This window comes from Mus caroli, chromosome 7 (genome assembly GCF_900094665.2).
Source record: "Mus caroli chromosome 7, CAROLI_EIJ_v1.1, whole genome shotgun sequence".
Lineage (NCBI taxonomy): Eukaryota > Metazoa > Chordata > Mammalia > Rodentia > Muridae > Mus > Mus caroli.
In genome coordinates, this window is record NC_034576.1 from 3,319,295 (window position 1) to 3,330,359 (window position 11,065).

Consider the following 11,065-nt stretch of genomic DNA (forward strand, 5'->3'; position numbering starts at 1 on the left):
GAGGAGCAATGGAGTCAACTAAACCTAGACCTCTAGGAGATCTCAGAGACTGAACCACCAATCAAAGAACACACATGGACTGGAATGAGATCCCTGGTACATATGTAGCTGGCATGTAGCCCAGTCCCCATGTGTATTCCCCAACAACTGGAGGGCTGGAGGGAAGGCATCTCTAAAGCCTGACTGTGGTACCCATCCCCAGAAAGGGCTGTCTTGTCTGGCCTCAGTGGGAGAGGATGCGCCTAATCTGGCAGAGACTTGATGTGCCAGGGTGGGGGAATACCCTGGGGGTCCCACCCTCTCAGAGGAGAAGGGGAGGGGGATGTGAGAGGATCTCTGTGAGGCAGGGGGACTGGGAGAGGCAGAATTTGGGATAGGGAGGAAGGGAGGGAGGGAGATGGTAGATAGAATTTTTAAAAAGAGGGCAAGAGAAGGCTCTTCCTAATCTGAAAGCAGACCATTTTTAATATCCCTACATTCTCAAAACCAAGACAACTGAGGTAACTTCTGGTGTCAGCAGGGTTCTATAGGTTCTGGATTCCTGAGTTTGCTGAACTAGCCTAGCCCCTCTATGAAGCCACCAGAGTGGGGGGTGTCTTTCATTCGGACTGAAACTCAAGAAGAGGCTTTTAATGCCATCAAAAAGGCCTTATTGGAGGCTCTCCCCCCTGCTCTGGTTCTTCTAAATATGAACAAACCCTTTCAGCTCTTTGTGGATGAAAATCTGAGTTTGTTAAGGGGATCCTGACAGAACAACTAGGCCCTGGGAAGCATCCTGTTGCCTACCTATCAAAGAAACCAGACTTGGCCACAGCTGGCTGGCCTAACTACATATGAATCATTGTGCTATAGCGCTTCTAGTCAAGGATATAGACAAATTGGCAATGGGAGAGCCACCAACATCTCCACACCCCACTCTCTCAAAGAGATCTTCAAAAACCCTGCCAGTTGTTAGATAATGAATGCAAGGTTAACTCACTACCAGGCCTTGCTTCTTAACTCCCCATGTATTGCCTTCCTCTTCAGTTCTGCTCTCAATCCTGCCTAATCCATACCTGGAGGTCCTTTATAACTGTTCTAAGATACTCCAAAGGGTACAAGGGACCAGACCAGACCAGACCTGACATACATTCCTTAGAAAGACCCTACTGTGACCTACTACAAGAATAGCAATAGCTTCATTTGGGATGGAACAAGGTATATGGGGGCAGTGGTAGCAATGCCCTGGACTTCTGACCTGCCACCAGGAACATCAGCCCAGAAGGCCAAACTGATTGCCCTGAGGCCCTTAAAATGAGGCCCTTAAAGTGAACCAAGGAAAGACTTGGAACATCTACACAAACAACAGGTACACTTCTGCAATTGCCCACATGCCTAATGTCATCTACTGAGAGAGAGGCTCTTGACTACAAGACTATCAAGAATAAAGAGATTTTTAAACCTCTTATAAGCCCTCTTGGACACCCAAAAAACTGGTGATTATTCATTGCCCAGGGCACCAAAAGGAAAACTCCTCTGAGGCCCAAGGAAATACTGGCAGATCAGGTTGCTAAGGAGGAAGCTCTCAGCCCTACCTATACACTTAAAGCCCTGCCTATCCCAACCCTGCCTGCCTAGCCCCATTATGGTGACCAGGATGACAAAGACTTCCAAAGCCTGTCCAACACTCAACTCAGAGATGGATGGAGATTCATCCATCATAGATGGACCTATCATCCTACCAAAAGAACTTGGACAAATTTTGGTGCACCAGATCCACAAAAGCACCCACTTAGGTGAAAGAAAGACCAAAGAACTACTGGGTTGCTCCAACACAAGATATTTGAACTATAACAACTCATCAAAGACTATGTTATTAGGTATCTCCCCTGTCAGGCCACTAACACCAGGACAGGAAACAACCAACTGCCACCAAATTAAAGAGAAAGAGGCACTGCTCTTGGAGTCTACTGGGACATGGACTTCACAGAATAAAACCAGGCCAGTATAGTAACAAATATCTTAGTTTTGTGGATACCTTCTCAGGATGGACTGAGGTTTTCCCAAAAGGGAAGCTGCCCAGACAATCATCAAGAACCCCCAGAGGAAGTCATTCCCAGGTGGTTGTCCACCACCTTGGCCTCTGATTTAACAGACCAGCACTTATCTCTCAGATTAACACAAGGCCTTCTGAAGGTCCTGGGGACTAACTGGAAGTTACATTGTGCATACTATCACCTGCGTTCAGGGCAGGTAGAAAGGATGAAAAGGGCCCTTAAGGAGACCTAAATTAAATTAACCCTTGAAACTGGTGAGGACTGGACAGTCAGCCTGCCCTTTGCATTGTTCCACATTCAGAACATCCCCTACACCTATGGCATGGCCTTACCCCCTATGAAATTATGTTTGGGAGGTTGCTGATTCTTTTCCCTAAACCAGAGGCTGAAGTTCTTAATGTTTGAATATAAATAAGTTAAATCACTTCAGGCCCTCCAGACTACCCAAGACATTGTTTTCCCCATCCTCCGGAACATCTACCAACTTCCACCTGCAAAGCCACATGGCCACAAGCAAGAGATCTGGCCTGGTTTCTGAAGGCATCACAAGGAGACTCTGGGCCCATGTTGGAAAGGATGCCACACCGTCATCCTGACCACACCAACTGCTGTTAAGGTTGACAGGATCAGATCAGACGTCATTCACACATCAAGCCAGTTCCAGATGGACAGTCAGATGATCCAGACCAGAGACCGTGGCACAAACTCCACCCAGAGGATCCAACAAAAGTAAGACAGCAGATCATCAAGGCTTTTTGGCTTTTTAAGGTCAACTCTATTCTGCTAGTTGTTTTTCCCTGGGGTGCTCTGACACAATCAAACCCTTACAGACCCCAGTCCTGTTTATGGCATCTCTCAAGTGCTCAAACTGGAAGGAAAACACAAAGCTGCCCCTTGGGCAGTCCACCCCAACCTTTGCAGCAGACCTGGCAGACCTATGTATGGCCCACTACTGGGAAAGACTTAGGTATATCACCAAACTGGGTCACTATAAACCCAGTGGCCTTGGGAATCACTACCTACTTACTATCTCTGCCCCGCAAGGAGGTATCAATATGCTATGTAATAACAACGGGCAATTCCATTGTGCATATTGGCTTTGTGAATCTTGGACTTCAACTAAATGGAAAACAGATAGACCAGACCCTGACTTGACAGTTTCCTTGAGCTGAACATGGCCTTGCAGTTCCAACTGATGTGATCCCTTAACCCTTCAGGTTAAGAGCTGGAATCCTATGCTCCTATATCCTGGAAAGCAGGACAAACATGGGGTTCTCAGGCATACATTGTCTGAGAACTTCTTTACTATGTAGTGTCTTGAGCCCCCCGCCCCCCACTTACCTAGCCTCTTGATTGGGCCTCTAGCTGAGGATGCTAGACTTACTGCCAAGCTTCTTTCCACACCTATTCCACTCCAAGCCCAGAGGTCTCTAGCAGACCACCATTTGAGCCCACCCCAATGTCAATCCCTGGGAGGACTTAAATGTTCTCTAGCCTGACCTGGAAAGAGGGCCAGGAGTGGGTGTCATTTACAAGAACTATTTTAGCTGTGAAAACGGCTTGGGGTCCATTGCTGCTATTCCTAGTAGTATGGTGGCCTTGGATACCAACAGAGCCAACAATCAACCATGAGGTCGGGAGCAGTGTTACTAAGGAGAGTGTAGACTGCAGTGACCGTGTCTAACAGCAATGAGATGGAAGAGGACCCTATTTCCAGGCCAGGCTAGATGATCAACCACAACTCTGTGTCTGGTCCATGTGGTACCCTGGCTATTATATTATCAGGGAGAGACTAGCTGCCAACACCTATGGGCCCTCTCCTTATCCCCAAAAGACAAACAGCACCCACAGTCATGCCTGCCTTAATAAGGGTTACGCTGATGGCCATAGGCACCTCTGCATTGCTCCTGGGACAAAGTAACTAACAATATCTTAAGTCAATAATAGACAGGGCCCAATAACAGACCTGGCCCAAATACAAATGGCTGCCCATCTCCTATTTAGAACATCAGGTAGACTCCCTGGCAGAAATGGGTCTCCAAAACTGAAGCGGCTTAGGTCTACTATTGCTTCAAAGGAAGGAAGCCTGTGTACAGCTTTAGGAGAGTCCAGTTGTATCTATGCTAACCATTCAGGGCTCATTAGAAACACCACACAAGAACTTAAAAATAGTCTCATCGGGAGGGAAAAAGAATGGTTCCAAGGACTGTTTAATTGGTCCCCTGATGATTTCACTGCTGTTATTGCTTTTTGGCCCCTGCATTATAAATGCTTTAGTTAGGTTTGTGCAGGAGTGAATATCTTCAGTCAAGTTTATGACTATGAGGTTCCAATACTACCCCTGTCCTCCTAGCCAGAAGAATCCAAATCCCATTCTCTGACCTTAACCCACACATGCCTCTACCTGCAGAATGTCACATAGCCTTGGATAAATTACAGGTTCACCTTCCTTTCTCCTGGTAAGAACCGGTTCAGGTATCACTTGAAACTCCTGGAATCGTTCCCATGCTAATGAGGTATCTCAGAACCTTAAGCCTTCAGCCAATGACCTTTTACCCATCCTAGATACTCCTATTCCCAGAACTATGTAACCCTTGAAACACCCCAAGTAAAGTTGTTCTATCACCCCTTAGCTGGTTTTAGTGTGTTGCCATTACTGCACATATTCACAGGGCTACACGCACGATCCCTCCCCCACTGTCTCTGCTCCATTTGCCCTCATGAAGCTATACTGGCTGAGGATTCCTGAGGGCAAGGAGGGTCACAAGTTCTTATAAAGAGTAGGGTACCATGCAAATACATCACTAACATCAGCCTTGAGAGGGAACTGACTGAGCCTTCGATACTGCTGATCCATGTCGTTTCATGCTAAGTCTTCAGTGGGAACCCAGGCTATAGATTGCCAGCTTAGAATTCAACCTTCAGAAGCAAGCTTCTCACCAACATGCCACAGCCAAGGCTCTCGGTCTCATCAACACCACCAAATAAAAAAGAGCAAAGCCTTTGAACTTCTTTCCTAGGTAACAGAAACAGTCTTGGTAGGTTTGTGACTATGAGACGCATGAAGCATCTGAGACTCCCCATCTTACCAAAATGTAACCATTCACTGTTTGTGACCCCCACCCCCACCCCCCGCACACACACACCAAATTTTCAAGTTTACAAGGTCTAGTGATAGAGGGCCTTCTCAAATTCAGGTCACTCAAAAGGTCTCTCTACAGCAGCAGTTTTCAACCTGTGGATCTCAATCCATTTGGAGGGTTTGGGGTATAGGGGTTGGGGGGTGACAAATGACCCATTCAAAAGGGTCACCTAAGACCAAAAGCCTGGGCATGTTAGGACAAGTGTGTTCTCTGGCTTCCTCAACAGCAGCCATCCTGTGCTTGCACCTGTCTCTCTTGAGGGTGCAGCTGATGGTGCCGAGTGAGGCATAAGGGTTGGCTGAAGCACTTCCTAAGGTCTGAACTGGGAAGTGATCAATGAGCTCTGCCTGAACGTTCTGTAACAGTCACAGTGCTGGCAGGCTCTCTCCTCATAGAGTAGTGTCTCTGCTCTTAGTGGATGGCACTCATCTTAAGGTACGACTCAGAGGAAAGGGTCTGGTTGCCTTGTGGGCTTTGGGATGCTGAGAGGGATGCACAGCTTTGAGGCTTTGCTGCATGGGCACCGCAAGCTGTGTCCCCACACCCTGGCCCTCAGCTGCCTACTTAGTCCAGGGAATTCTTATCTTTACTGCCCATCAGAGACTTCTTACTGTTGGAAGCATGGAACAGGCAAAAGCGAAACAAAACATGTCTTACATACTACCATTTTAACTTCAGACTCTACTTCACCTAAGCTAACCAACTCCCTCTCTAAGCAGCAATAGTCCCCCAAAACATAATGCCTGTTCCTAACAACAGAAAGAAGAAATGAATTTGACTGGCTGGGTAAAACAACTTACATTCAATATCAGTTGACAATGATGGAACAACACCGGGCAAAGTTCCTAATCCCTAAATCCTTATTAGTGAGAATTAGAACTGTAACTTGGGTCAGATGCTTGCTTATAAACCCTGGCTGCCAGAAGAAACAAGGCTCCTGAGTCCTCATCTGGTCATCCTGATCAACCAGCGACTCCACTTATGTAGCTGGAATAATAAAAGATTTTGCTGTTTCCCGAGCCCATTTGTGTATTCTCTCCCCTTCCTCATGGCGTAGAACAGAGGTGGCATAACACTCACCAGAACGTCAGGTGTCTGCTGAAGCATGGCATGAGAGCTGTGTAGTACTGATGCACTGTGCACAGCTAAAGGTCCTCTTTCTGGCATAGAATTGCTCATGTCTCCTGAGAACTACTTGGTTGCTAAAGATTCTTCTGCAAAGTTTGCATGTGACATGGTCCCCTGGCTTGGCGCTGGTGTGGTGTGGGTGCCAGGAGAAGATCGTTACTGGGGGTCATTTCCTGGAGGACTGCCAAGATCAAAGCTGTCCACAAGGCTTGTTTCCTGGCACAAAGGTACCAGGGTGGCTCACTGGTATGGCACTCACCAAAACCCTGCTGTTCCTGATGGCCCTGGTGCAATTCCGACTTGTCATCAGAAAAGACTCCAACACAAACATGTCAGAAGTTGTCCACCACCAGCAGGTCCTCCATTCCTGCCCTGTGACTGGTTCCTCTGCAGGGAGGGCTCTGCCCCGGGACTGGTTCTTCAGGTCTCCTCTGAGGACCTAGAAATAACATGAAGGTCACTCTACATTTTTGCTCAGAAAGTCAAATTATTATGGTATAAACAGACAAAAGTAAGTGGTATACATATGGAGGTTTAGATCTGGAAATGAACCTGAGGAGCGGGGGTGGGGTGGGGGGTGGGGGGGGGAGATCAGAAAAAGGATAGGCAAGGGGAATGGCACAGTTAGGAGGTGTGGCCTTACTGGAATAGGTGCGGCCTTCTTGGAGTAGGTGTGTCACTGTGAGCGCGGGCTTTAAGACCCTCATCCTAGCTGCCTGGAAGCCAGTCTTCTACTGTTTGCCTTTGGAATAAGATGATGAACTCTCAGCTCCTCTGTGCCATGCCTGCCCGGGCACTGCCATACTCCCATCTTGATGATAATGGACTGAACCTCTGAATCTGTAAGCCAGCCCCAATTAAATGTTATAAGAGTGTAACCTCCTTCAGCCTAGGCAGGCTGGTTCAGACCATTCACCATTGAGGCAGGGCCACCTGTTGTGCTGCTTCTCCACTCTACTAGTTTCCTTTGATATGACACTGCCTGCCACCTGCTGTGTTGCCGAACCAGTTTTCCAAGATTTTCTGGAGTTAACTACAACCTGTGAATCTGGCGAATTGCTGCTAAAAGGCTGTGCTGACATCAAGAAACTTGGTGTTGAAGCCGGGCCGTGGTGGCGCACGCCTTTAATCCCAGCACTCGGGAGGCAGAGGCAGGCAGATTTCTGAGTTCGAGGCCAGCCTGGTCTACAAAGTGAGTTCCAGGACAGCCAGAGCTAAACAGAAAAACCCTGTCTCAAAAAACCAAAAAAAAAAAAAAAAAACTTGGCGTGACTGGGGATGGGTTTCCCTCTTTATTGGCACAAACTTTTTTGTTAAACATTCGAACCTTGAACAGACTAGCACATCTTGGTTCCATTATTTCTCGACCCGCCTAGATTCCCTCTTCTCTTTCAGCTCCAGGATGCCTCCCAGACTCGAACCGGACATGAGAGCCACAGGCCAGCCCCAACATAAGAGTTGCCTTGGCCATGGTGTCTGTTCACAGCAGTAAAACCCAACTAAGACATTTCACTAATGGCAGTATGACCAAAGAAGATGATCACCGGAAGTCTGGAAAAAAGAACTCTGGTTATACTATAAAGGAGCTGACTCTATGGGAACATGACAGGAGATGATGGCAGTTGGGTATACTAAGCAATAAAAAGCAGGTGGCAAGATTAGAAAGCGGCCCAGGCAAAGACACAGACTGAGGAAATCCATGGTTGGGGGAAGCCAGAGCACAAAGCTTTAGTTAGACGCCTATGGAGATGAGTCTGGGAAGGGAACTCTGAGCCAGAATGTGAAGAAATGGGATGTTCTGCTATGCATTTGGAGGTCAGATATGGGAATGTGATGAAGGAGGGATCCCACCTAAAAGACACTCAGTATGTGAGCAGAGGAGAGTAGAGACAATCAGAGCCAGAATCCAGCTCAGGGAAAGCAGGAATCCAGCTCAGGGAGCCATGACAGAGGAGCTGAGCCCATCACGATGGCTGGCGTAATTAGATCCATGAGAAAACAGTCTTTGAAGCCAACCCAGACCTTACACACCTCTTTCTGTACCTGCAGCACATTCAATATTCCCAGCATGCTCTGCCAGTTCTACTTTCACAGAATACCTCGAACTGACCTCACTGTCTCATCAGAGGGACGGCCAAGGCCATGAGCCTGATGGTCTCAGGATGTACCTAACACCAGCTTTGAGATAACTTTCCTCTCTCGGTCTCCTGAACTAGAGATGTGTCACCATGCTCAGTCCAGACGGGTCTTCTATAATGAAACTGTTGCCCTGCCGTTATGACAGTGTCTTATGTTTTTGCTAACACAACAGTCACGAGCCTTATGTGGCCATCAGACCCTTAAAGAACTAAACGTTAAAGTTACTGCTTAAGCTCAGTGTGACTAATGACACGCAAACTGCACAACACAGTTCTAAAATGTCAACACGATTACCTCATTCTCCTGCTCACAGCTGGTGGGGGAATGTGGAGAGGAAGGACTAAAGGAAAAGGGAAGGGAAGGAAAGAGAGGAGAAGATGCCCACAAATCTGAGAAGCAGAACAAAGAAAAGTGAGAAAGGGTGTTACACTAAGGCTTGGCACTGATCTTGGTTGATGAAGAAGAGCTAATAGCTCCAGCTACAAAGAAAATGGCATAATGAAGGGAGGGGCTGCAAGTCTGGAGGAAACGGATTCTGCCCTGCCTGGTACAAGATGGTGGAGGTGAGCATACTGAAGGAAAAGATGCTCTGGAGAAAGAGATGTGCTGTAGAAAGGACAGAGGGCAAGTACCAGGCAGAGGCAGACCGGGCTTCAGGTGAGAGTAGCCTGAGCCTTCTCTTGACCCCACTGGGATCTGAAGGATGCCATCTGACTAGCATACCCTGGGCCTCTCCTGACCAGCTGGTGAGGGGTGCTGCCTCCTATGCCTCCCGTCCTATTAGCCTCTGCCCTGCTACTCACTTCTCCACATTTCTGCATCATCATCTTCCTCTGTTGCTTGTGGAGCCTCTTCTTCCAGGAATCAGGCCACGTTTAGGGAACTAGTACCCTAGAAGAAAGAAGACTCATAACTTGGGAGTTCAGCAACTCCCCAAAGTCTAGGTTCTGAAGACACTGGGGTTACAAAAATAAGGTGCACAGACTCTCCAGCCTATAAAGCAGTTCTTCGCAGTCACTTTATACCCTACATGCCATTCCCACAGCAGACGCCTCCCATACATCCTTACACACCCTCCCCATTCCCAACACCTCTTTGTGCACTCTTATACACTCTCCCCATAGAAGTCTCCTCCCTATAGATGGAGCTCCCTTTTATTGTCCCAAGTGTGGAAGAGAGAGGTGACTTTGGCATCTAGCTACTGCAGGCAGGGTGGTTGCTCATTTGGGGATGGGCAGCTGGAGTGATGGCTCAGTGACTAAGAACATGTAGTACTCCTGCAGAGGGCATGAGTTTGGTGCCCAGCACTCACACTGGTAGCTCACAGCTGCCTTGGAACATCAGTTTCAGGGGTTCCGGTGCCCCCTGGCTTCTGTGAGCACCAGCACTCATGTGCGCACACATACCCCATACACATACACAATTAAAAAAAAAAAGATAGAAGAGGGAAATATCTATCCCCATACACCAGTAATGACAACGCTGCACGACTATTACATCACAAGAACTGAAAAGGAGGAGCCCCACATATCAGCTTGGACAGTCTGACAGGGTCAAAAGCAACATTAAAGTTCTTTTTCTTACTGTGATAAACCCCATTCCTCCTCCTCCTCCTGCTCCTCGCCAGCCTTAGTTCCTTTCCCCAATCCCAACCGTTTGTGTGTCTCCTACCATTCAGACGCACAACTCAATAGAACAGGGAGTTCTCATCTAGTGTGGATCCTGACTTCACTAGTTTAGTGTCAACTTGACAGAGTAATGAATGGCATTACATCGATGACATGTGGTGGTTTGAATAGGAATGGGCCCCATAGATTCATTGTGTTTGAATGCTTGGTCATAGGGAGTGGCGCATTAGGAGACATGACCTTGTTGAGCATGTGTGTCACTATGGGTGTGGGCTTTGAGGTCTCCCATGCTCAAGCTATGCCCAATGTGGCACACAGTCTCCTGCTGCTGCCTTCAGATCAAGATATAGAACTCTAGGCTCCTCCAGCACCATGTCTGCCTGCTGCCATGATTCCTGCCATGATGATAATAGACTGAACCACTGAAACTATAAGTTTCATCACTAATGAAATGTTCTCCTTTGTAAGAGATGCCTTGGTCGTGGTGTCTCTTCACAGCAATGAATCCCTAAGTAAGATAGCATATATAGGTGATATTTAGTGGTTAGTGGTTTTCTCTAGACTACTGTGCTGGCTAGTTTTGTGACAACTTGACCCAAGCTAAAGTCACCTAAGAGAAAGGAATCTCAACGAAGACAATGTCTCCATAAGATTGGGCTGTAGGAAACCTTGCAGGGCATTTTCTTAACTAGTGACTGATGGGGGAGGGCCCAGTCCATGGCAGGTCCCTTCCTGGGCTAGTGGCCGTCCTGGGCTAGTGGCCCTGGGTTCTACAGGAAAGCAGGCTGAGCAAGTCCTGAGACGAAAACCAGTAAACATCACCCCTCCATGACCTCTGCATTGAAAGACCCACAATGTGAGGACTCCCTCACGTTCTGACTCAGGAGAGGCGACACCCCAAAATCACCCACAAGAAACGATCTTGCTGCAACTTGCAAGAGGATTTTTATTCGAGAGCGTTCTCGGGCCCATGGTCATACACCACGCAGGG